Raw genomic sequence first — 24727 nt, forward strand, 5'->3', positions numbered from 1 at the left:
ACTTTAAACTTCATATGGAACCAAAAAAGAGCCCGCATTGCCAAGACAATCCTAAGCAAAAAGAACAAAGCTGGGAGCATCATGCTGACTTCAAACTATATTGCAAGGCTACAGTAACCAAAACAGCATGGTACTGGTACCAAAACAGATATATAGAACGATGGAACAGAACAGAGGCCTCAGAAATAACACCACACATCTACAACCATCTGATCTTTGACAAACCTGACAAAAACAAGAAATGGGGAAGGATTCCCTATTTAATAAATGGTGCTGGGAAAACTGGCTAGCCATATGTAGAAAGCTGAAACTGGATCCCTTCCTTACACCTTATACAAAAATTAATTCAAGATGGATTAAAAACTTCAGTGTTAGACCTAAAACCATAAAAACTCTAGAAGAAAGGCAGTACCATTCAGGACATAGCATGGACAAGGGCTTCATGTCTAAAAAAACCAAAAGCAATGGCAACAAAAGCCAAAATTGACAAGTCGGACCTAATTAAACTAAAGAGCTCCTGCACAGCAAAAGAAACTACCATCAGAGTGAACAGACAACCTACAGAATGGGAGAAAATTTTTACAATCTACTCATCTGACAAAGGGCTAATATCCAGAACCTACGAAGAACTCAAACAAATTTACAAGAAAAAAACAACCCCATCAAAAAGTGGGCAAAGGATATGAACAGACACTTCTCAAAAGAAGACATCTACGCAGGCAACAGACACATGAAAAAATGCTCATCATCACTAGTCATCAGAGAAATGCAAATCAAAACCACAATGAGATACCATCTCACACCAGTTAGAATGGCGATCATTAAAAAGTCAGGAAACAACAGGTGCTGGAGAGGATGTGGAGAAATAGGAACACTTTTACACTGTTGGTGGAACTGTAAACTAGTTCAACCACTGTGGAAGCCAATGTGGCAATTTGTCAAGGATCTAGAACTAGAAATACCATTTCACCCAGCCATCCCATTATTGGGTATATACCCAAAGGATTATAAATCATGCTGCTATAAAGACACATGTACACGTATGCTTATTGCAGCACTATTCACAATAGCAAAGACTTAGAAGCAACCCAAATGTCCATCAATGATAGACTGGATTAAGAATATGTGGTACATATACACCATAGAACACTATGCAGCCGTAAAAAGGGAAGAGTTCATGTCCTTTGTAGGGACATGGATGAAGCTGGAAACCATCATTCTCAGCAAACTATCACAAGGACAGAAAACCAAACACTGCATGTTCTCACTCATAGGTGGGAATTGAACAATGAGAACACTTCGACACAGGAAGGGGAACATCACACCAGGGCCGGTCGTGGGGTGGGGGTAGGGGGGAGGGATAGTATTAGGAGATATACCTAATGTAAATGACGAGTTAATGGGTGCAGCACACCAACATGGCACATGTATACATTTGTAACAAACCTGCACGTTGTGCACATGTACCCTAAAACTTAAAGTATAATCCAAAAATATATATTTGACAAGGTAAAGAAAAAAAAAAAGAAATAAGAAGGGGGAAGAAAGAGTCTACAAGAAGTATTATATGGAAAATGTAGGAATTAGTGAATGAAGAGCTTAGGTAAGAATGAAATGGAAATGAGAAATAAGAGAATTGCTAGGTAAATCCACAGCACTTTTACCACAAAGTGCTATTTAATATAAGGAAATTCTTGCAGCAGTGTCAGATTTTTGTCTTATTGGATTGGACATCAGGGTAACACACTGTTATTTTAATATATCATCTAGATCAGAGGCTATATGACATAGAAGGCAAAAAACATCACAGAATGTGGCATTGAAAGACATGAATTATTTACATTCTCCTAGTTACTAGCTGGGTAAACTTTGTGAGGTCAGTTAGTTTTAATAGGTCTTGGTTTCATGTTCTGTAAAATATGGATAGTGATAATGTTTTACATTTTGTTTCCCTCTACTGGTTTGGAAGTTACATATTATATTTCTCTTTTTACCCTTACAGTTTTGACATGTATACTGAAATCCATGAAGTCTAAAATTAATCGTTATCTTCATCCTCCTCTCAAATAAATCAAGGATCTTAGAACATTTAATTCTACCATACCTTGCCCATTTTCCATGTAATTTTTGTACATTATTTTTGTTAATTTTGGCTTTTACCCTCCTAGTAGTCATCATTACTTTTTTAATACTGTCAATGTTTGTGTCCGTTTATTCACAAATTCCTTGCTTGCTTTTGCTTTTTGTGTCATAATCCTTCCTTTCAGTTTAATTCCTGAAGAATATCCTTTAGTTGTTTTTCCATTAGGGCTTACTAGTGGTAGACCCATTTATTTGAAAATGTTTATTTTATTCTCTTATTGATGATTTAGCTGAATATAGAATTCTAGTTTGACAGTTTCCTCTTACCACTTTGAAAATCCTGTTTTATTGTTTTCTGCCTTCCATTGCTATCATTGAAGAGTATGCTGTTGCTCCTTTGTAGGAGGATTTTTTTCTCATATTTACTTTTACAGTCTTTTCTTTGACTTTGGCATTCTGTATTTCACCTCAGTGTGTTTACCACTGGAAGATTTTCAGGGGCAGTAACATGCATGGAGCTGTCATCTCCTATGATAACAATGCCTTCTTCTGGGATTCCTCCTGAAGCACCTGCCTGAGCCTGTTTTACAGTTAACTTTTTTAATAAGTAGGAGTACATTCTAAAAAAAAGATAAAAAATATAGTGTAGTAAATACATAAACCAGTAATATGATCATTTATTATCATTATCAAGTATTATACTATACATAATTTTATGTGCTATACCTTTATACAACTGGCAGTGCAGTAGGTTTGTTTACACCAGCATCACCACAAACATGTGAGTAATACATGCGCTACAATGTTACTAGGTAATAGGGATTTTCCAGCTCCATTATGTTATGGGACCACCATTGTATATGTGGTCCACCATTGATTGAAACAATTTTATGCAGCACATGACTATATATTTCATGTCACTCTTAACCTCTGTTTCAGGTTTTTCCACCTTTGAATATCTGTGTTGTATGTTTTAGATTGAAATAGATCAATTTTCTTTGTACTGTTTTTCAGTTCATATATTCTTCAGATTTCATTCTGCTCTTTAACTTACCCATTGAGTTAAGTCATTTTAAGATTATGTTTTTGTATTATTAAACATTATATTTGTGTCTTACAAAATTTCCTGGGGTTTTTTGGTCTTTTTCCTCATTTTAAAATTTCTTTTAAAAACATTTTTATTTTGCTTTAAGTCCCAGGATACATGTGCAGAGCATATAGGTTTTCTACATAGGTGTACACATGCCATGGTTTCTTTTTTTTTCCTTTTCTTTTCTTTCTTTCTTTCTTTCTTTTTTTTTTTTGAGACGGAGTTTCGCCATGTTGCCCAGGCTGGAGTCCAATGGCATGATCTTGGTTCACTGCAACCTCTGCCTCCCCAGTTCAAACGATTCTCCTGCTTCAGCCTCCCAAATAGCTGGGATTACAGGCATGCACCACAATGCCTGGCAAATTTTTTGTATTTTTGGTAGAGATGGGGTTTCACCATGTTGGTCAGGCTGGTCTTGAACTCCTGACCTCATTTGATCCGTGTGCCTTGGCCTCCCAAAATGCTGGGATTACAGGCGTGAGCCACCATGGTTTCTTTTTTGATGTCTTTAATCATTTTAAACATGTGTTATAGTTTGTAGCTTCTGTCATAACAGTATTATCACAAAATTTGTGACTTAAAGCAATACACATTATTATCTCATAGTTTATGTAGGTCAGGATTCTGGGCACAGCTTTGTTGGGTTCTCTGTAAGGTCTCAGCCAGGGCTAGTATCTCATCTGGGGCTCGACTGGGGAAGGATCTGCTTCAGTGTTCACATGGTTGTTAGCAATATTCAGTTTCTAGCATCAGAATTGGATTGGACATCAGGGTAACACATCGTTAGACTGATGGCCTCAGATTTTTGTTGGCAGTCAGCTAGAGGCCACCCTTAGTTCTGTGTCATATGGCCCTCTCCATATGGCAGCCCACAATGTGGCAGTTTGCTTCTCTAAACCAGCAAAGGGGAGAGTTTCTTAGCAAGACAGGCATTGCTATCTTATGTAATGTAACCATATACATGTAATCACATACAAATAATCACCATTGCTATATTCTCTTGATTAGAAGCAGCCACATGTTATGCCCTTACTTGGTGGTAGAGGGTTATGAAAAGGTATGAATACCAGGAGATACTGTTTTCATGGGGGCCACCCTAGAGCCTGGTTGCTATAGTATTCAATAATTCTGTAATTTGTAGTTCTTGGAAGAACTAATTCTGCTATTTATTAGTTCTGCTGACATGGTGGATTCTTTTCTGATGTGTTTTGTAATTTTGAATTATGAGCTCTTTAGTGGGTTTTTTTAATCTATGCTCTTTCTGGTAGGCACATTTTGTAATCATTTCCAAGATGAGAAATTAGCCAAGTATAAACTTGAACATGAAGCCCACATAATAGTAAACTCACGATAGCGAATTCTCAGGAGATATGTTGTTTTCTTTCTTTTATAAAAAGCCTAGGCCAATAGAAGCAAGGCTTTTTTTTTTTTTTTCCTTTTTGTCTCCTAGGTTTAGTAGGTGTGAAGAAGCTTGCTTTTCTGGTACTTACTATGGGCATTAAATAAGGGAACATGTGACTGCTTCTTGCAGAGATTTCCTTTTCTGGTATCTTTGCAGCCTAGATTACCTGAAAACTCTTCGTCTAAAAAATACCTGGAAATGCCGGCTAAAATATAACAAATGTGCTTTTAAGTGCATGGCCGAGATAGTAAGGGATATCACCAGGGACCATGGTTAAGAAGTGTACTGAGAACCAGAGTGAAAAGCATGAGCTGACAATGGGACTGTCATGGATAAACCAAGAGTGTGGGTTATAAGAGCCACAAGGCACAGACAAGGCCCTGGGCCCTTAGAGGCGAAAAGTGACACTAAGACCCCTCACATCTACCAAGGCCTATGAAGGGTTATACACAAGGTAAAATGTGGAGTGAAAAAAAGACTATATATATATTTATAAAATTTATTTTTAATATATATTTTACAAGATCATATACAGGTAGAACAGAGCACTAAATGGAATAAACAGTATTATTAGGGTCAATATTTAAGGTTCTATCAATTACCTAGATAATGAGGAAGGAAAATGGGAATTTGAAGAAACTAGAGTGGATATACAGTTCCACAATATAACTTAAATTAAAATATAGTACATTAGGCCAGGCGTGATGGCTCATGCCTATAATCCCAATACTTTGGGAGGCCGAGGTAGGTGGATCAACTGAGGTCAGGAGATCGAGACCAGCCTGGCCAACATGGTGAAACCCCATCTCTACTAAAACTACAAAAATTAGCCAGATGTGGTGGTGCATGCCTGTATTCCCAGTTACTCGGGAGGCTGAGACAGGAGAATCACTTGAACCAGGAGACAGAGGTTGCAGTGAGCTGAGATCATGCCACTGCACTCCAGCCTGGGCAACAGAATGAGACTCTGTCTCAAAATAAATAAATACATAAAATGAAATAAAATATACTACATTGAATCACAACCTTTTAAGAATCTCCTTTATAATATTCAGTTACTTATTAATGAACATTCACTGAGAAACCTGCTATGTGCCAAGTAATGTTCTGTGGATAGAAAGATGATTAGGACAAAGTTCTTGACTTAGAAGCTTCACTCTCTAGTGGGGGAAGGAGATAATTACTGAAGCACTTCAGTCATATTTAAAACAGATAATAATGTTTCTCTCTTTTTTTTTTTTTTTTTTTTTTTTTTTTTGAGACAAGGTCATGCTTCTCTGTCACCTAAGCTGGAGAGCAGTGGCTCACGATCACGGCTCACTGCATCCTCAACCTCCTAGGCTCAAAGCAATTCTACTACCTCGGTGCCCCCTATGATTCCCCTAGTAGCTGATACTACAGACACATCACCAGCCCCAGCTAATGTTTTGTAGAGACAGGGTCTCACATGTTGCCCAGGCTTGTCTTGAATTCTTGCACTCAAGCAGTCCTCCCACCTCAGCCTCCCGAAGTGTTGGGATTACAGTCATGAGCCACCATGCCCAACCAGGTAATAGCGTCTTAACTGATAATGAAATTATTTCTCTCTTTGCTGGCAGAAAACAGTTGGTTATTGTTTTGTTTTCTTTTTAAGTCATCAGCTTCTTTTCAAATACCTTTTTCAAATAAGGGAACTGTTTCCTTTTTTCTCATTTTTGAGCCAAAAGCTGCTGTCCTTTAGTCTTATGCTTCATAGGACACTGTCCTATTTTATTCAGATTAACTTCAGAATCAGTTTTACATCTTTCTGGTATCTTCAGCCATAGCCAAATGAAACTTTAACATTTGCAAGTCCTGCTGCTGACATCTCCACCCAATGATATGACAGCTTGAAAATACCCTGCTGTAATGCTCTAGTGAGAGACTCCTGTTGTTTCTCCTTCTATTTCTATGAAGAAGTCACTTGATGGGTCCCTTGCCCAATAAGACTTCTACTATTTACCCAGGGTTTATAGTACTGTTGCCCGTTTACTCTTGTGTTTGCAAAATTTCACAAGAGAAAAAGAAAACACAAAAGCTGAGTCAGTGAATGTTACCAGATCTGTGTTGTGCATTGATGTTTTTAGAAAGCCCATAAGTTGTGATGTAATTGTAATGCAGAATTCATTAAATTATTTAGTAATTATTTATTGCTGTCATTATCCTCTCTGGCCCCAGGTCATTTCAGTCTCCTATTAGGTGATTTGAGACACACTGTGGATCCAAATGATGTTCATACAAGGTTGTGCATTGTAGCCCTGCCTTAAGGTTCTCTGAGTATGTCTATGTATTTGTCCCCTTTGCTCCTGCTTTTATAGTGTACAAACTAGTAAATCAATATAAACTGAATAGCAGTTAGACCAGCAATTAGGAGCACATATTTTTCCTAGCCTAAACATGTTATTGCTATTTCCGCAAACATTTACCAAACACCTGCTATACCCTATGCTGTGATTGGTGCTGAGAACACCTTGGTGAACAAAGCACAGGGGCAGCCCCCCAAGCATTCTTTCTATCAAGGGTCAAGAATGTGCTTTCTTTTGCCTACTTTTCCAGAGAACCCTAGAAAGATTGAGAGAGAAAAAAACAGATAAGACCATGTAGCTCCTCCCCCATAAAATTTGCATTGTTCTTACAGTGTTTTCCAGTGAAGTCTGAGGTAACACCCAAAACCTTGGGTGTAATCACAAATTCCTTTGGAAAAACTTTATGGCATAAGAGGGGCAGTGTTGAAGATTTTTCTCTGATAATCAGCTTTATTTTCCCTTTGCTCACTCTCATCCATTACCTTAATTGTTTAGCTCCTCTCTTTACTTGGCATTTACAGGACCTAAATACTTCAGGGTGGTCCTGACATTTTCATTAAAGTGTCACGAGCTAAGTTCTCCTTCTCTAGGCCGATGGTGTATTTTCAGGTGCACCAACAGAGCTCATTATTTCTCTACTCAGCAGCAGCATTAAGAATCAAGCTCTGTTTTCTAAAAGATGAATGGGCATAGGTGAGGGGTGAGGTTGGCTGGTGATTCAATGTGGAAAATCATGTACCTCTTTATAGCTTTATGGTAAATTTTGGTGTCTTCACAATTGTTTCTGGAGTACTGGGCAATTACTATTCAGGCTTTGTTACATTATTTGTTTTTGTTACCAGAGAGATGGTGTCCCAATTAGCGGTCAGGCTTGGATTCCTGAACACTGTGAATCACTGAGCACAGAATCAGCAGGGTTCTCGTGTTGCATCGCATTTTGTCATGTTTGCTAGTGAAGTGGATTCAGGAAGAACAAGCACAGCAGCCAGCTTTCTGGCTTGTAGCTACCCACTCATCCCCCACTTCCTGATGTTTACACCAGTTACCCATAGAGTCTTAAGATTTTTGAATACCATAGGTTTATAGACCAAAAAACGATCTCTAAAGATCCTTATTTATTTATTTATTTTTAGATCCTCTTTTAATCCTCTTGTTTCCAGAAAAGCGAACACCCGAACTTCTCTGAACCACCGATATCTATTATACCTGACATTTCTTTAATGTTTCTGTTAGGTTCTGTGGTAATAACTTTATATGGATAATTTTATTTAATTCTAGACAATCCTAAGGGGTAGATTGGTATCTTTATTTTATAGCTTTGGAAACTGAGACTTAGGGAAGTTGAATGCTTTCCTAATGCCATCCATTTAGCAATTGGTGAACTTGGAATTAGTACCAACTATTCTGACTCCAGACCCTGTACTCTTAACTTCTAAGCCATTGCTTTCTTATTATTATCTCTAGAAGAAAGAGTATCTGTTTATCACCTTGTTTAATCTTTCACTTTAATATCTTCAACTATCTTTATGAACATTAAATGTCAAATATCACCTTTAATATTTTTTTCTCCACAAAACTGTAGGTCCATGAAGACATTCTGCTCTGTTTAGCTTGTATGCTCAGGATTGAAGGTGCCATATAAAAGGTGCTGTGATAGGTATTGAAAAATTCATGAACTCATTGGCATGTTTATATTCTTAACAACATATTATAAACCTAATTAAAGATAGTCATTGATTATTTGGAAATGACAGCCAGCCGAGCATTTTTATTTCTTTAAGAAAAATTTTATGTGAAAACAGTTTAATGAGCCCCCATATACCTTCACTCAGCTTCAGCAATTATCAACATTCTGTCTTTCCAGTTTACTCTTAATAAGGAGCTCTTGGCTGGGTGTGGTGGCTCACGCCTGTAATCCCAGCACTTTGGAAGGCCAAGGTGGGCAGATCCGAGGTCAGGAGTTCGACACCAGCTTGGCCAACATAGTGAAACCTATCTCTACTAAAAATACAAAAACTAGCCGGATGTGGTGGCACGCACCTGTAATCCCAGCTACTCGGTGGGCTGAGGCAGGAGAAGTGCTTGAACCCGGGAGGTGGAGGTTGCAGTGAGCCAAGATCGCGCCACTGCACTCCAGCCTGGGCAACAGAGCGACTCTTTCTTGGAAAAATACAAAAAACAACAACAAAAATGGGAGCTCTTAAAAAATTGCATTGGAGCAGCAATGCAATCTCCCTGTCCCCTCCCACTTCACCCAAGGAACCTAAAAATATGGTTGCTTTTTGCAATTTAAACTAGGAAATGAATGTGTAATAAATCAGAACAGATATGAGCAGCCGTCTAGAGACAGAAGGGCTTCACAGGCCTGCAAGATTTGTAATGAAGATGCCAGCACATGTAAAGAAAGAATTTTCCAAGTCAGGAACAGTGGCTCACACCTGTAATCCCAGCATTTGGGAGGCTGAGGTGGGAAGATCACTTGACCCCAGGAGTTCAAGATCAGCATGAACAACGTAGTGAGACCCCATTTCTACAAAAAAAAATTTTTAATTAGCCAGGTATGGTGGTCCATGCTTGTAGTCCCAGCTAGTTGGGAGGCTGAAACAGGAAGATCACTTGAGCCCAGGAATTGGAGGCTACAGTGAGCTATATTGTACCAGTGGACTCCAGCTGCAGTCCGGCATGGGTGACAGAGTGAGACCCTAGCTCTTAAAAAAGAAAAAGAAAGAACGTCTCACTCATGAAGAGACATTGGCAGTGGCATCCCGGAAGGTGTAGTGTCTCAGAGGCAGACCTTGACATGCTCTTGAAGAGCTGTCCTGAGCTGTCTGCTCCTTGCATCTAGTCAGCTTGATAGATCCTGAAGGAGGGAATATTCACAGGGCTCATACAGTTACCTTCACTTATTCTGACCATGTAAACTTGTTTTCCAAGGTTGTGTGCTGGTAAACATAGACCTACAATCTTAATGATGGTTGATTTTCTCATTTTGCATTGTAAAGCAATCACTTGATACTCTGGTTTCATGTATCAGTCTTGTGTGCTTTGTTAGCATAGATTATTATACTGGTGAAACAGGTTTTTTTTTTTTTTTTTTTTTCTCAAGCCAGGAATTTTAATATAATCATGTTTTTTAAATTGAATTATTTATCTCAGCATTTTGGGAGGCCGAGGCAGGTAGATCACTTGAGCCCAGGAGTTTGAGACCAGCCTGGGCAGCATAGCAAAACCCTATCTCTACAAAAAAATACAAAAATTAGCCTGGTGTGGTGGTGTGCACCTGTAGTCCCAGCTACTCGGGAGGCTAGGCTTGAGCCTGGGAGGTAGAGGTTGCAGTCAACTGAGACTGTGCCACTGCACTCCAACCTGGGTGACATAGTGAGACCCTATTTCAAAATAAATAAATAAATAAAGAATTTTTTTGGTTCACTGATTTCCAAGAAATTATTTATTAATAGAAGTTAAATAATTCCATTAGTTTAAATGTATATCTTGCTTTTGTCAGTGAAAGGTTTTTTAAAATACAAATCCAAAAATTTATAAAATAAAACCTTTATTTGTTCCTTAGGTTGCCTTAAACTATATAGTAATAACTTTTTTTTTCTGTGTGCTTGTTTATTTTATTTCATCATGCACTCAATTGATTTTGCTTAAAATGTCTTAAGCAATGACCCAAATCTATCTTAAAAGCCTAGCTTTTTTTGTTCCTGGTTTGTTCTCATCTTTTCTTAACACGTTCTATTTTCCCCTTCTGATTTTTTATTCTGTCCCAAATGATTCAAATTGTTTTACTTTTTTATCCTATTGGCATTTTCTTAGGTTCTCATTTGCTTTGAATTCTTTTTAGTAGGGTCTAAGCAATTGACAAAAATTCTAGTTTGTCATCATTATCTTTTTTTGTACGAGTCCATCTTGTGTTGAAGTAGTTTGCCTCTTGGTATCAAGATGTTGCAATCCTTAGATCCCATCTTTAAGAGTCCTAGTTGAAAAATCCAAGGTCCTTCACATGAAAATCCATCTGTGGAAAGCTCCATCTGTAATTTATTCCCTCTCGGCATAGCTCCTCAGTAATGTTTTTGAGCTCCTAGTGGGATGTGAGAGGCCATTAGAAATCATCATTTTTTCCTCTTTTGCAGAAAAAAAGATTGGATTGCTTGAACTTGCTTGTTATTTTCTTTTTCTGCCTCATATGAACTCAGATAATAATGTCCTATGCCTGCTCGAGCTGTGAATCGTTATGAAAACAGACTTCTGTTTTTGCTGAAGTAAATGTTTTGTGATTTCTGAAAGTATCCTGTATCACGGCATTTATATTTCTTTTATAAACACCTCTGGGGACTCTTTTTTTCATTTTTCACCCTTAGCTTCCAGGAGTACAGTTCATCTCATTGCTTTATATGAACTCCAAGCATAGAGTTATTGAGCCCAGTTGAGCAGATCCCATGTTACTTTGCTATTTGCCATCACTTACAGCAATATGGTTTTTTTGTTGTTGTTACAGTTTAGTGGACATCTGTTCTGTTGTGTTTAAGATGATCTGTGAAGTGATTTTGGTTTCTTTGGGGTCCAGACACTGAATCAAGATCCATTAGTACCATTTCTATTTCTCATAATGCTTTAATGTTTCTTCTTCAAATATGTTCTTTGTACTTTCTCATCAGGCCAAGCTAATACTTTCTCATCAGGCCCACTAAACTGATTAATTTATCAGGCTGAAGATAAATGTAATACTTGAAACTTAGTTTTGACCTTTTCTAAATAAGGACTACTCAGAATGTAAACAAACAATTTTAAAGAAAAGCTGTTGACCCTCCTCTTCTGGTTCAGCTTTACTCTTAACTATTAACAGGGCCTTTACTGTATATATTTTTTAAATGGATGTCTGTTAAACAGAGTATGTAAGTAAACTGTGTTATAAATTGGCATAATCTGGTATGACTTGGTATATACTGGTATGTAGCTTTGCTGCCAGTAAATATTTGAAGTAGCTGGTGTCATTTGTTTTTTCCTACTTTATTTCTCTTTCTTTAATGATCATGATAGGAAGAGAAGTATATTTGCCTTATAATCAGTGCTATGATGACAAATGTTCAACAACCAGATCTCTAGGGGAAAAAGCAGCTCCGATTTGTAGCATTTGCTGATCTCTGGGTATAAATACTCTCACCATGGATGATTTCAAGCTGCCAACATGACGTCACTGAATGCAGAGTTGGGAAGAGATGTGCAGTAGCACCCCATCATATAGTATTTCCCCCATACAGATACACCTCAAGACCATGGGTAATATTAATGGCAAAACAGTAAAATCAACAGGAAATAATGAGTTTTGAGTAGTCGTTATTTTTGTTTTTAATATAACTTCTTTTTTTCCTGAGGCCTCTGGACTGGACTGAATCATAATTTCTTTAATTGTAAGTTTATGTGATTTAATTTTTGGTAATGACAGAGTTTAACAACTGACTCACAAAATTCCTGAATATTTATGAATCGGCTCTTGTGAGCTGGTACAAGCTGGCTCCAGTAGACCATTGCTTATAAGGGAGGAAGAGAAGTAATAACAAGAAAAGCATCACTGTGAATCCTCTCCATTTTTTCTCTAATGTTACAGCTGGAGACCCTGACTCTTCACCTTTAAAAAGTTTCTTCCACCTTTTGGAGACTACTTATGAACCACTCACACTTACCAAAGAAGGCACATCATCTCTCCTCCAGAATCACCAGGTCCTGCAGTTTACTGTGAACTTCATGAAGGAGCTTATAAAAAAGCTTTGTATATTTCAGTAGCCAAAGGCTTTTTCTTCTTTTGTCTTTAGAGTGTATGAAATAGTGCCTTGGCTTTTGTGGAATATCTCTTTTTCCCAGGGGCTGGCTAAGTCTTTGCTGATACTACGCTGTCAGTCCATCAGGCAGAACCCTAGTGCTACCTGATGGTAAGTAGAAGAAAATTGCGGCTGGGAGCGGTGGCTCATGCCTGTAATCCCAGCCTTTGGGAGGCCGAGGCGGGCAGATCACCTGAGGTCAGGAGTTAGAGACCAGCCTGACCAACATGGAGAAACTTCGTTGCTACTAAAAATACAAAATTAGCTGGACATGGTGGCAGGTGCCTGTAATTCCAGCTACTCAGGAGGCTGAGGCAGGAGAATCGCTTGAACATCGGAGGCGGAGGTTGCGGTGAGCCAAGATTGCACCATTGCACTCCAGCCTGGGCAACAAGAGTGAAACTCCGTCTTAAAAAAAAAAAAAAAGTAAAAGAAAGAAAGAACATTTTTTGCGACAGCAGATGACTTTGGCTTTATAGTTTGTATACTGTCTTGGTGAGCATCTTGGAAAATTACTAGAAGAATGTGAAAGATATATATTAAAATGCCTTCTGCTGCCTTACTAATTACATGATTAGAATTCCCTCCTTTACTTTTGTAGTCAAGTAATGGGTCTAAAAAAATGAACTTGTTAGTGATACAAAATGCTGAAGCATGAACGTTTTCTCCTAATCTCTGGAATACTATATTGGAAGTCTACTTTTAAAATGTCACCAATTTTAGTTAATCTGGTAATATGCTTTACGAGATGTGCTGTCAACTAGTATTAAGATCTCACAATATATAGGTTTTGAATACATTTTATTCTTCATGTACTGAGGGACTCATTTTAAGTCATACAGTTCCAAAGTTTTACGTTTCTTACTTCCAGTCCTGGCCTGGTGGTGACAGCAGAACATCATGTAATCAGTGTTACCAGGCAATCGTAGCAAGATACATACACATGATCATTAAAATAAATACATCAAAATGAAGTATGTGAAACTGTTCCATTAACATAACTAACAGCTGAAATGTAACATAACAAATCAACACATGTGTTACAACATTTGGTATTATTTCTGACTTTGCCTTTTAAGGCTGCAGAGAAATTGTTCTTGTTTTCATTGGAACGCAGATAAGTGTCAAGCTGTAGCTCATCAAATGGCCCCTATTTATGGAAAAGATGTCTTCCCAAAGCCTGTGCTCACCTTTGGCACAGTGAGAATACTTTGCTGGGTGCTTCTACAGTATGCTAGTTGGAATCTAATCCCATAGCTGTCATCATTTAGCCTTTGATACAAAGAGAAATCCAAATAGTACAGACAATTGTGGAAAATATTTCCTTTTTTTTATTTTTTTGCTTTTGACATTGTTAAAAACAAGAATAAGTTCAATAAACACACAATTTTCATTTCTCAGGTATGTTTATCTAGACCTTATCATTCAATAAGAAAACATTAATGTGGGAAAAGTAAGCCTGGCATGCATTTTGATACATTTGAAAGAAGATTGGGATTCACTTCTATCCAAGAATATGCTTATTAACACATAATTTCAAAATGATTTTGAAAACTATTAAGTGGTGTGGAAATCTTGCATGAAAAATATCATAGTGTTGGAAAAATATAAATTGCAATGGGAAATGTCATGTTTAAAATCGTTTGAGCTATCTCATATGTATTAATAGTACAATGCAGGTATTATATAGAGGATATTGTCTCTAATTAATGAAGCAGCTGAGATTTCCTTGAAGAGGCAAACAGGAATATTTGTTCACTTCTTCCCCCAGTAATGTCAGCAAACTAATATGTATTAAAAATAAATTAAACATTGTTCTTCATTTTAACACCATTTAGAAAGCAAAACATTAATCAAAATACGGTTTTTCTTCCCCTGCTATTTTGTGTGTGTGTGTGTGTGTGTGTGTGTCTTCATTTATCCTAATTTTTTTCTCCATTTTTTTTTCTGCTTTCCAGTTCAGCTCCTCTGTCTCATGGTATCCATGCTACATCTTTTTTTCTTGCTAGTCTTGTTAACTCTCGGGTAATACTGACAGTTCAGTTAGGCAAGAAAACTCCCAGAATTTCAAGACTGTAAAAGATTTTTTAGGGGCAGGCATTACTATTTTTTCTTTTTTTTTTTGATACAGATGCCAAGAAAGTGAGTCACAGGCACAGGTGTAGAGAGGTGCAGGGCAAGCAGTGCATTGTGCATTTCCTGATTACATAACCTTTGAGTGTCTCCAGGAGAGATGAGGCTTAGAGTCATGTTGTGTGCAGTGCCAGGCACTTTGATCACAGACAGGCAGTGCTTGTATCCCTTCTCAAAAACTTTCCTGCTGGGTTGTTAAAGCATCATAGGTTAATGTTTAAATTGGACTCCTGTTGGCCACAGCTGTGTGTGAGTGAATCTCTGCTTGAATGTGAATCAGAGTAGCTGACTGGAATATGAAGGGAGCAGTTTCTTCTCTAACATGAGCTGCGTTGTTATTTACTCTGTGGCTAGAAAGGAAGAACTGGGTGGCCAGTAAAAAAAGCAAATGATTTGGATATTTAAACAATGTTTCTAACCCATAATCAGGCTATATGATTTACATATCAAAAAGCATAATCTTTATGTTTCATCTTAAAGTCAATTTATATCAACTTAAAATGATTTTATCATCTTTATAAAGATTTTAAGTGTGTTGTTTAGCTTTTTAAACTTTTGTTTTAGATATACAATTACAATATCTTTTATTTACTAAATATATATATACTCAGTTACCCACTTATAGATTATAACAATCTATAAGTTAGTTATCTATAATCTATAACTTATAGATTATAACAATCTATAAGTTATCCACTTATAGATTGCCTTGGATTATTAGAAAGACATATTCAGATTTTAGTACCATAATTCAGTTTAAATGTACAATAATTTTACTGTTTGGGCTAATAAAGAATTGACAAACCGAATTCACTTTTCTCATCCTTACTCGTTTAACCGCATGTGTCTCTACCATCCTGGAGAGGTGAGGAACAGCGGAGACAGCTTCAACAAAAGGCAATAAATGTGTGTAGTGTAGGCTTGGGATGCCATGGATTGGATGACCTCACAAGCCCCTTTTTAATGCTTCCAGTTCTGTGATTTTTCAATAAAGGACTGGGCATAGTGGCTCATGCTTGTAATCCCAGTACTTTGGGAGGCCAAGAGGGAAGGATCACTTGAGCCTAGGAGTTTGAGACCAGCCTGGGCAATATAATGAGACCTTGTCTCTACAAAACATTTTAAAAAAATTAGTGGAGCATGGTGATGAACGTTGACAAAAGGATTGCTTGAGCCCAGGAGGCAGAGGTTGCAGTGAGCGGAGATCAGGCCACTGCCCTTCAGCGTAGGTGACAGAGCAAGCCCCTGTTTAAAAAAAAAAAAAAAAAAGACTGGTAAGGAATCAGGGATGTAGGGAGAGTGTCCTTCTTCTTCTTCTTCTTCTTCTTCTTCTTCTTCTTCTTCTTCTTCTTCTTTCTTCTTTCTTCTTTCTCCTTTCTCCTTTCTCCTTTCTCCTTTCTCCTTCCTCCTTCCTCCTTCCTCCTTCCTCCTTCCTCCTTCCTCCTTCCTCCTTCCTCCTTCCTCCTTCCTCCTTCCTCCTTCCTCCTTCCTCCTTCCTCCTTCCTTCCTTCCTTCCTTCCTTCCTTCCTTCCTTCCTTCCTTCCTTCCTTCCTTCCTTCCTTCCTTCCTTCCTTCCTTCCTTTCTTTCTTTCTTTCTTTCTTTCTTTCTTTCTTTCTTTCTTTCTTTCTTTCTTTCTTTCTTTTTCTTTTTTTCTTTTTTTTTTGAGACCAAGTCTAGCTCTGTCATCCAGGCTGGAATGCAGTGGCCCGATCTTGGCTCACTGCAAGCTCTGCCTCCTGGGTTCATGCCATTCTCCTGCCTCCGCCTCCCGAGTAGCTGGGACTATAGGTGCCCACCACCACGCCCAGCTACTTTTTTGTATTTTTAGTAGAGGCAGGGTTTCACTGTGTTAGGTGGGATGGTCTTAATCTCCTGACCTCGTGATCTGCCTGCCTCGGCCTCCCACAGTGCTGGGATTACAGGCGTGAGCCACCTCGCCCAGCAGGAGAGCGTATTATTTTTAAGGATTATGCTGGTTGTCAGATGGGGGGTTGATACTCTTGAACAAAGAGAAATTGTTTGGGTGACAATAATTCAATAAACGTGAGGAAGCAAAAAAATAAAAAGTGGGAGGGCAAATTAATACCTACATTCAAGTGCAATCATTTAGTTCATTTCTTTTTTCTTCCCCTCCCCTCTCTAGTTTGGTTATTTTTAACAGGAAAGTCTGTGAAGTGTCAACCCAAGTTCTAAATTACATATTTCTGGTTTGAGATTTTGGCATTTGAGAATAGCTATTCAATTAATATGGTTGAGAATTAGACAAATGTCTGTTTCTTATCATGGAACATCTTCTGCTTTTCTTTGCTTTATTTTCAGCTTTAAATATGTGTCAAGTGTTTCTAGGAGTCTTGTTTTAGAGAAACTTCAGAATTTAACTGATGACAATTAAATATGGAGGAACCATATAATTTATCATCTAAACCCAGATGCTTTTGAGAATTAAACTGTTAATAATTATGCAAAGACAGTAGGCTTAGACTAGAGTAGGGACACATGACTGTCCCAGTGATATAGATCCTAGAGGCTGCAGACTATGTAGCTAAATAATATGCATGAACCCCTATGGCTAGGGCGAAATATGAGTGTGAGGTCAGGAAGAAAGGTAGCAGACAGTAACCTGGGAAAGGTCTGGCCTTGCTTGGTAAGAAAACTGAGTTTTATGATGTTTCTTGAGATGGAAGTGATGCTACTTATTTCCTCCTGATATTTTTATATTTGTTTTTGTTAGTTTCTCCTTGTTTCATTGGAGAGATTAAAGTCATAGGATTTGCATTTGAGAATAAAAAAGGGGAGCGCAGGGAAGAGTCAAAAATTGTACTATAAATGGGTATTATTAATGAAAACTGGAGGCTAGGCATGGTGGCTCACGCTTGTAATCCCAGAACTTTGGGAGGCCAAGGCAGCCAGATTACTTGAGATCAGGAGTTCAAGACTAGCCTGGCCAACATGGTGAAACCCTGTCTCTACTGAAAATACAAAAATTAGCCTGGGTGGTGGTGCGTGCCTGTAGTCCCAGCTCCTCAGGAGGCTGACACACAAGAATCACTTGAACCTGGCAGGCAGAGGTTGCAGTGAGCTGAGATCACACCACTGCACTCCAGCCTGGGTGACAGAGGAAGATTCCATCTCAAGAAGAAAGAAAAGAAAAGAAAAAAAAAGAAAAGAAACCTGGAAACACAGGAGGAAGGGAGAGGCTTTAGAAGTTAGGAAGGGATAGTTTGCTATATTATTGAGTCCTTGAGGGTCTGGAAGATATTCATGTGGCTATAACAAGTAGGCTGCTAAAAGCAAAGGTTTTGAGTTCAGGAAAGAAATCTAGTGTAAAGCTATTAGCATTAGTATATGGAGTTCTTCCACATTGATTGACTGTTAAATTTTTGGAGCTAGGTGAAGTCTTTCATTCATCTACTTATTCTAAATTTCACATTATGCCAGATGCTAGGGATACAGTAATAAACAAAGTAGACACAGTCTCTTTGTAGAGTGTAGGGTCCAGTGGGAAAAACATAAAAGTACAGGGTCCATGGGAACACACAGGAAGGATTCTTAAGCCAGACTTCAGGAGCCATGGAAGCTGAGTCTTTAGGATGAATAGAAGCTCAGTGAAAGGCGAAAAGAAGATGAGGGTAGAGAGCATAGAAGCGATAGAGTGCAGAGTACAAAACTCCTGTGAGGGAGTGCTTGCCTCCTGTGAGAAACTGTAGGGGCATGAACTGAGAAGGTGTAATTGAGCATGGAACTTGAGTAAGTGTCATCTTTTAAGGGAGGAATGGAGGAAAAGGAATCAGCAAAGAGCCTGAGAAGCAGCAGAAATTGGCAGGGAGAGAATCAAGAGAAAGGGTTGGCGAAGTCAGAGGAAAGAGAGTAAAGGAGAGAGGAGATAATTATATTATGCAGTATTAAAGCTGCATAAGGGATCAGGTTGAATGAAGATTAAGGAAAGAAGCTATTGAATTGGCGATTAGGTGGTTTTTAGTGATCTTTGAGATCACTGTCATTGGCATGGAAGCCAGACTTCCATAGATTGAGGAGTGACTATGGAGACTTGTAGAGAAAGGGAAGAAAGAAGTAGGGTAAGAAGTAGGGAGTAAAACAGAGTCAGGAAAAACATTTTAGAATGAGAAAGGCACTAGATTTCAACAACTTTGTAGCATAAAGAAGCAAATGGAATCAATGGAGAGGTAGATTAAAGAAACAAGGCACTAAGGAAATAGCTGGTGTTGCAGGCTCTGGAGGAACATGGTCGAGTGCACCTGAATGCCTTAGGATTGGAAAGACGTCTTCCTTTGAGACATCAGAGAAATAAAAAGATTTAGAAGAGAGCTCTTGAGAGGAAAGTTGAGGGCATTTATACCAGTGGTTTTTCCCAGTTACGTGGAAGATAAAGTCTACTGAAAGTGAAGAAGTGTGAGAGTACAGTTGGGAGCATTAAATAGGATGGCAGTTTTAAAATGGGAAATGGCATTGATTAGAAATAAGCAAAAATGTAACAAACTTTTTGATTGCAGCTAAGTTTTTTTGAATTTTATTTATAATGGAGTCAGTCATGATGTTTTTATTAGGAACTTGAGGGTAGAGTGGGGAGGAAATAGGGATGTTGGTAAGAGTATAGTTGAAATAATGGACAGTTCTCAGTCCCAATTGTCTAAGAAAGTAAAAGCAGCTGGTGCATGATTTACTTAGAGGACATATTTATTTAGATTGTGCTGAAGGTGAAGAAAAGCTTGGTGAGAGATACAAATAGATGAAAATTATGGTCAGAGAGAGAAAGTTGTTCTATTAATATGGTAAGTGGTAAAATAAAGACAAACTTACCTTGAAGAAAATCATAAAGCAAACTTTAAGAAGGTAAAAGCCCAAGGCAGTTGGATACAATCATATACAGAAACTTGGCTTCAACAGGGCATCAAGAAGTGTCCACCATAGTATAGATACAGTACTAGACTATCTAAATCACACATAGATGATCTCTTGGAATTGAGGTTAGCACTAAATCTTAAAGATAAAACAGAAAGAGTAAAGGCAAGACAGAGTAAAAGAGAAGGGAAGTAGATTTAGGCGTCCACCAGAGGCTGACCATCCTAACAGCTGTCATTGTTGTCCTAGCCACCATTTCAACTTCTTTCCTACTTTTACCCTCTTCTCTGTTCTCATTTAAAAAAAGAAATCAGGTCAGGTGCGATGGCTCACGCCTGTAATCCCAGCACTTTGGGAGGCCAAGGTAGACAGATCACAAGGTCAGGAGATAGAGACCATCCTGGCTAACATGGTGAAACCCCATCTCTACTAAAAATAGAAAAAATTAGCCAAGCATGTTGGTGGGCACCTATAGTCCCAGCTACTTGGGAGGCTGAGGCAGGAGAATGGCATGAACCCAAGAGGCAGAGCTTGCAGTGAGCCGAGATCACACCACTGCACTCCAGCCTGGGTGATAAAGCGAGACTCCGTCTCAAAAAAAAAAAAAAAAAAAAAATCAAAGGCGTTATCCTGATTTCTATATGAGAACTTTTCTTGTACTAACCAGAATGCTCAACATAGGAGAATTTGATATGTAGCACATCAGATCTTTTTACACTATAGTTTTGAACTGTAAAAGAAAAAAAATATTTAAAAAAAGTATTTCTGCCCTAATTTAGCCTGACTACTGATTTTTAGTGTAAGTAATTTAGGCTGTTAAATTTTCTTTTCTTTGAAGTGAATTTGGAATTATTGGAGCAAATCCTACATTTTTAAATGTTGTTAATTTGATAATTTTAATCTTTAGTTTCATAATTTACCTAAGACATTATTTTTATTAGTTTACTTTAGAAAACTCTCTCTCTCTCTGTTTCTTTCCTTTCTTTCTCTCTCTCTCACTGTCTCTCTCTCTCTGTCTCTCTCCTCACTCTTGTCACCCAGTCTGGAGTATGATGGCACCATCATATTTCACTGTAATCTCGAACTCCTGGCCTCAAATGTTTCTCCCACCTTGGCCTCCCAAAGTGCTGAGATTATGAGAATCAGCTACCACACCCTGCCAGCTTTAAATTCTTGACCTGTGAAATTTCCCTTTCAAATCACTGTTTCACTTAAAGCCACTCATCTCCCATTTATATACTCAGCAAATATCTATTGAATGCCTATTATATTCTGAACTTTAGTATTCTCTTTTAACTACTCCACATGCCCTTCTCCCTTATCTTAATCACTGGTTCTTTGATACTCTCCCTGCAAATTACTGTATCACTACCCTGATTTTGACCTTGTTTGCTTTCCTACGTGTCATGGACCTCACAGTAGATCATTTCAATTGCACTTTAACCAGCACCTTTGATTCTTTTGTTGCTTTAATGTCTATATATATATATGTGTGTGTGTGTGTGTGTGTGTGTGTGTATGTATAATTTATATTCTTAACACCATTTATTGCTGTCTCCTATCTTTAAGCTAACTCTTCATTTGGCTTCTGCAGCATTACTCTGACTTGGTTTACCTCTTATCTCTCTGACTTCTGTTTCTCAGGCTCTTTTACTATTTCTTCTGACTTTATTCATTATTATTATTTTATTTTGCAATAAATATTTATTGATATTTACCCATATATTTGTACTTTCCATTGTTTTCTAGTCCATCCTGCTTTTGTCTAGAGCCTCCATTTAATATTTCACCTCTAGAGTCTCCATTTAATATTTAATTTAGGACAGGTCTTCTGGTGATGAAGTTTCTGTTTTTGTCTGTTGATTTATAACATCTATTTTGTTTTTATTTTGGAAAGGTGTTTTTGCTAGACATAGAATTATAGGTTGGCAGTTATTTTCTTTTGGCACATTAAAAACTTGAGACTGGAGTCAATATCTAGTCCATTCCTGCTCTCAGGGTGTTTTGAGAGCTTAGGATGTTTACAGGGACTTCCCCACTGACAGGTCCTGAACTATAATCCTTGTCTCCTAATCATTGCAAGACTTCCAAAAACTCCATTTATAGGTAATTATAAGAATTTTGACTTTTATTATGTGTGAGATGGGAAGCTACTAGAGAGTTTGAGCAGAGGAGTGCTGCACAAAAGGATTTTTCTGTCTGCTGTGGTAAGAATAGACTGTGAGAAAGCAAAGAGTAGTCTGGGAAAACTAGTTAAGAGACTATTGCAAAAAAGCAAGCAAGAGGTGAAGGTGGCATGTAATTTCTTGTCTATCTATTGAAATAACTTCCAAACTGCTTCAAATATTGATCTTACTCAAACTATCGTATCCAATAGTGTCACTGCTCAGTTAAAATCCTTACAAGATTCCCCATTATATCTTTAGGTAAAAATTCAAATTCCTTAACAAAGGATAAGAGATCATATTCATGCTCTGGTTTCTGCCTCCCTTTAAAGTATCTTCTCTTATTCACCTCTTTCCTTTAGCCAGTGTTATCTACTTGAAACCTAAAATCTCTCCATAGGTTTTAAAGCTCCCATAGGCCTCCATGCATTGACCTGTGTTTTGCTTCTGCTTGGGCCATCTTTCATCAACCCTCCTCTATTGTCTGATTATTGACTCCAACTTATCTTTAGAGATTTAGCTTAACAATTATCTTCTGGAGGGCAGGCATGGTGGTTCACACCTGTTAATTCCAGCACTTTGGGATGTCAAGGTGGGCAGATTGCTTGAGCCCAGGAGTTTGAGATCAGCCTGAGCAACATAGCAAGACCCCATCTCTTAAAAAAAAAAAAAAAAAGAATTATCTTCTCTCTGAAGAGTTTCTAGAATTATTTCCTTCCCTAGTCCAATACATAAATGAGTCTTTTCTAGGGATTTGGAAATTTTAATAAATGTTTATGGCATCTACTGTCTGCCAAGAACAGTTCTAGGAACTGGAGATACACCAGTGAATAAGCTACAGTCTTTGCCTTCAAGGATCTCAGTCTGGAAGAGAAGACACATAAATACATAACTGCATTATAGAGTGATAGGCATAGCAGCAGAAAGTGTGATTATTGGGGGAGAATGTGAGTGAAACTTCCTAGAGGAGGAGAAATCAACGTTGGTTTTTAATTTTTTTAGACGAAGTCTCACTCTGTCGTCAGGCTGGAGTGCAGGGACATGATCTTGGTTCATTGCAACCTCCACCTCCTGGGTTCAAACGATTTTCTTGCCTCAGCCTCCTGAGTAGCTGGGACTACAGATGCGCACCACCATGCCCAGCTAATTTTTGTATTTTTGGTAGAGATGGAGTTTCATCATGTTGGCCAGGATGGTCTCGATCTCTTGACCTCGTGATCTGCCTGCCTCGGCCTCCCAAAGTGCTGGGATTACAGGTGTGAGTCACTGTGCCCGGCCTCATGTTTGGTTTTAAACTCTAAATTAGTTTATCAAGCAGACAAGGTATGTGGGGTAGTGTAGCCATCCAAGATGGAAGGAACAATATGTGTAATGGTATGAAATGGCAAAACAGCAAGACTTAGGGAAATTATAGAAAATTTGTATTTGAATGTAAAATTTTAAAGATGATTAATGGGAGACGAGCTTAAAAGATCATTGAAGATCTTATTTATAATACATACCTCTCTTATAGCACTTTTCATCCTGTTATAACCATTGATATTCATCTCCATGTCACCACCAAATTGGCTTCTTCAGAATAGGCATTGACTCTTGTTCATTAATCTTTGCATACATAGCACCTAGCCAAGTGTCTAAGATGCAGTAGATGGAGTACTCAGTAAATGCTTGTGTTGTTAACATGGACCCTTTACCTCTTTTAAAAGATTATTTTAAATAAGACTATTGCTGTTTGGTACAAACTCATATCTGTATCTGTCTGTTCCGAGTTGGTCTAGATATTATCAGGTTCAAATTCTAAGTATTGTGAAATAAAATTGACATAAAGTACAAATTAACTAGAGATTGTTAGTAAAACTTGATTTAAAATGTCCAGTGTGCAAACATTTTTTAAACACAATGTTATTAAATTGCTTCTCAGATATATGTAACTATTATTGAGAGACAGGACAATTAGAGAATGGAACAGATATTTGTGGCAGGTTTGCTGGAGGTTCTATGTATATCTTTCCATTCACTTTTTTTTTTTGAGATGGAGTTTCACTTTGTCACGCAGGCTGGAGTGCAGTGGCATGATCTTGATCTTGGCTCACTGCAATCTTTGCCACCCGGGTTCAAGCAATTACTACTGCCTCAGCCTCCTGAGTAACTGTGATTACAGGTGTGCACCACCACACCTGGCTACTTCTTGTATTTTTAGTAGCGACGGGGGGTGGAGGGGGCGGTTCACCATATTGGCCAGGCTGGCCTTGACCTCCTGACCTCAAGTGATTCACTCGCCTCGGCCTCCCAAAGTGCTGGGATTACAGGCGTGAGCCACTGCACCTGGCCTCCATTCACTCTTATGCTTTTGTGTTCCACAGCATTGGATACCAGATGGAAAGACTTAATGGCAGAAAGGGATAATTAGCAACAGTCTTAAGAACTCTGCAGCTCAGTTTGGTAGGACAGGTAGTCTGTTGTTTCTCCAAAAGACTAATAGCCAGCTTTTCAGTCCTAGTGTGTTCTTGCCTCCTGTTTCCAAAAAAAAGTATTTCAAGCCACTTTGGAAAGTAACACAAATGTGTTAGAAATGTTGTGAACATAAAGGAAGAAAAGAGGCACATAAACTCAAATTTATCGTAATAATACTTAGTGCTTCCTCAGATTTTTGTAATCTGAGAAAAATTGACTAATTACTGATGAAGAAATTGGAAAACAAAAGGAAAAACAAAGTCTTTCAAATAGATGCATTGCTTCGTGTTAAGTAGTTCTACCCATATTTTCAAGAAAAATATCACGTTGGCTTATTTGCCTTCTCTTAGTTTTTAAAAAATGCCTATGCTGAGGTATCTGCTAACCATTGTGG

At 38.1% G+C, this 24727-nt stretch overlaps 1 protein-coding gene across 13 annotated transcripts in view; it reads left to right on the forward strand.

Moving 5' to 3' along the window:
- The window catches only part of LOC105476133 (regulator of G protein signaling 22), a 177310-nt gene that overhangs the window by 84745 nt on the left and 67838 nt on the right, over positions 1–24727 (forward strand). The window lies entirely within an intron of this gene.

This window comes from Macaca nemestrina, chromosome 8 (assembly GCF_043159975.1).
Source record: "Macaca nemestrina isolate mMacNem1 chromosome 8, mMacNem.hap1, whole genome shotgun sequence".
Classification (NCBI taxonomy): Eukaryota; Metazoa; Chordata; class Mammalia; order Primates; family Cercopithecidae; genus Macaca; species Macaca nemestrina.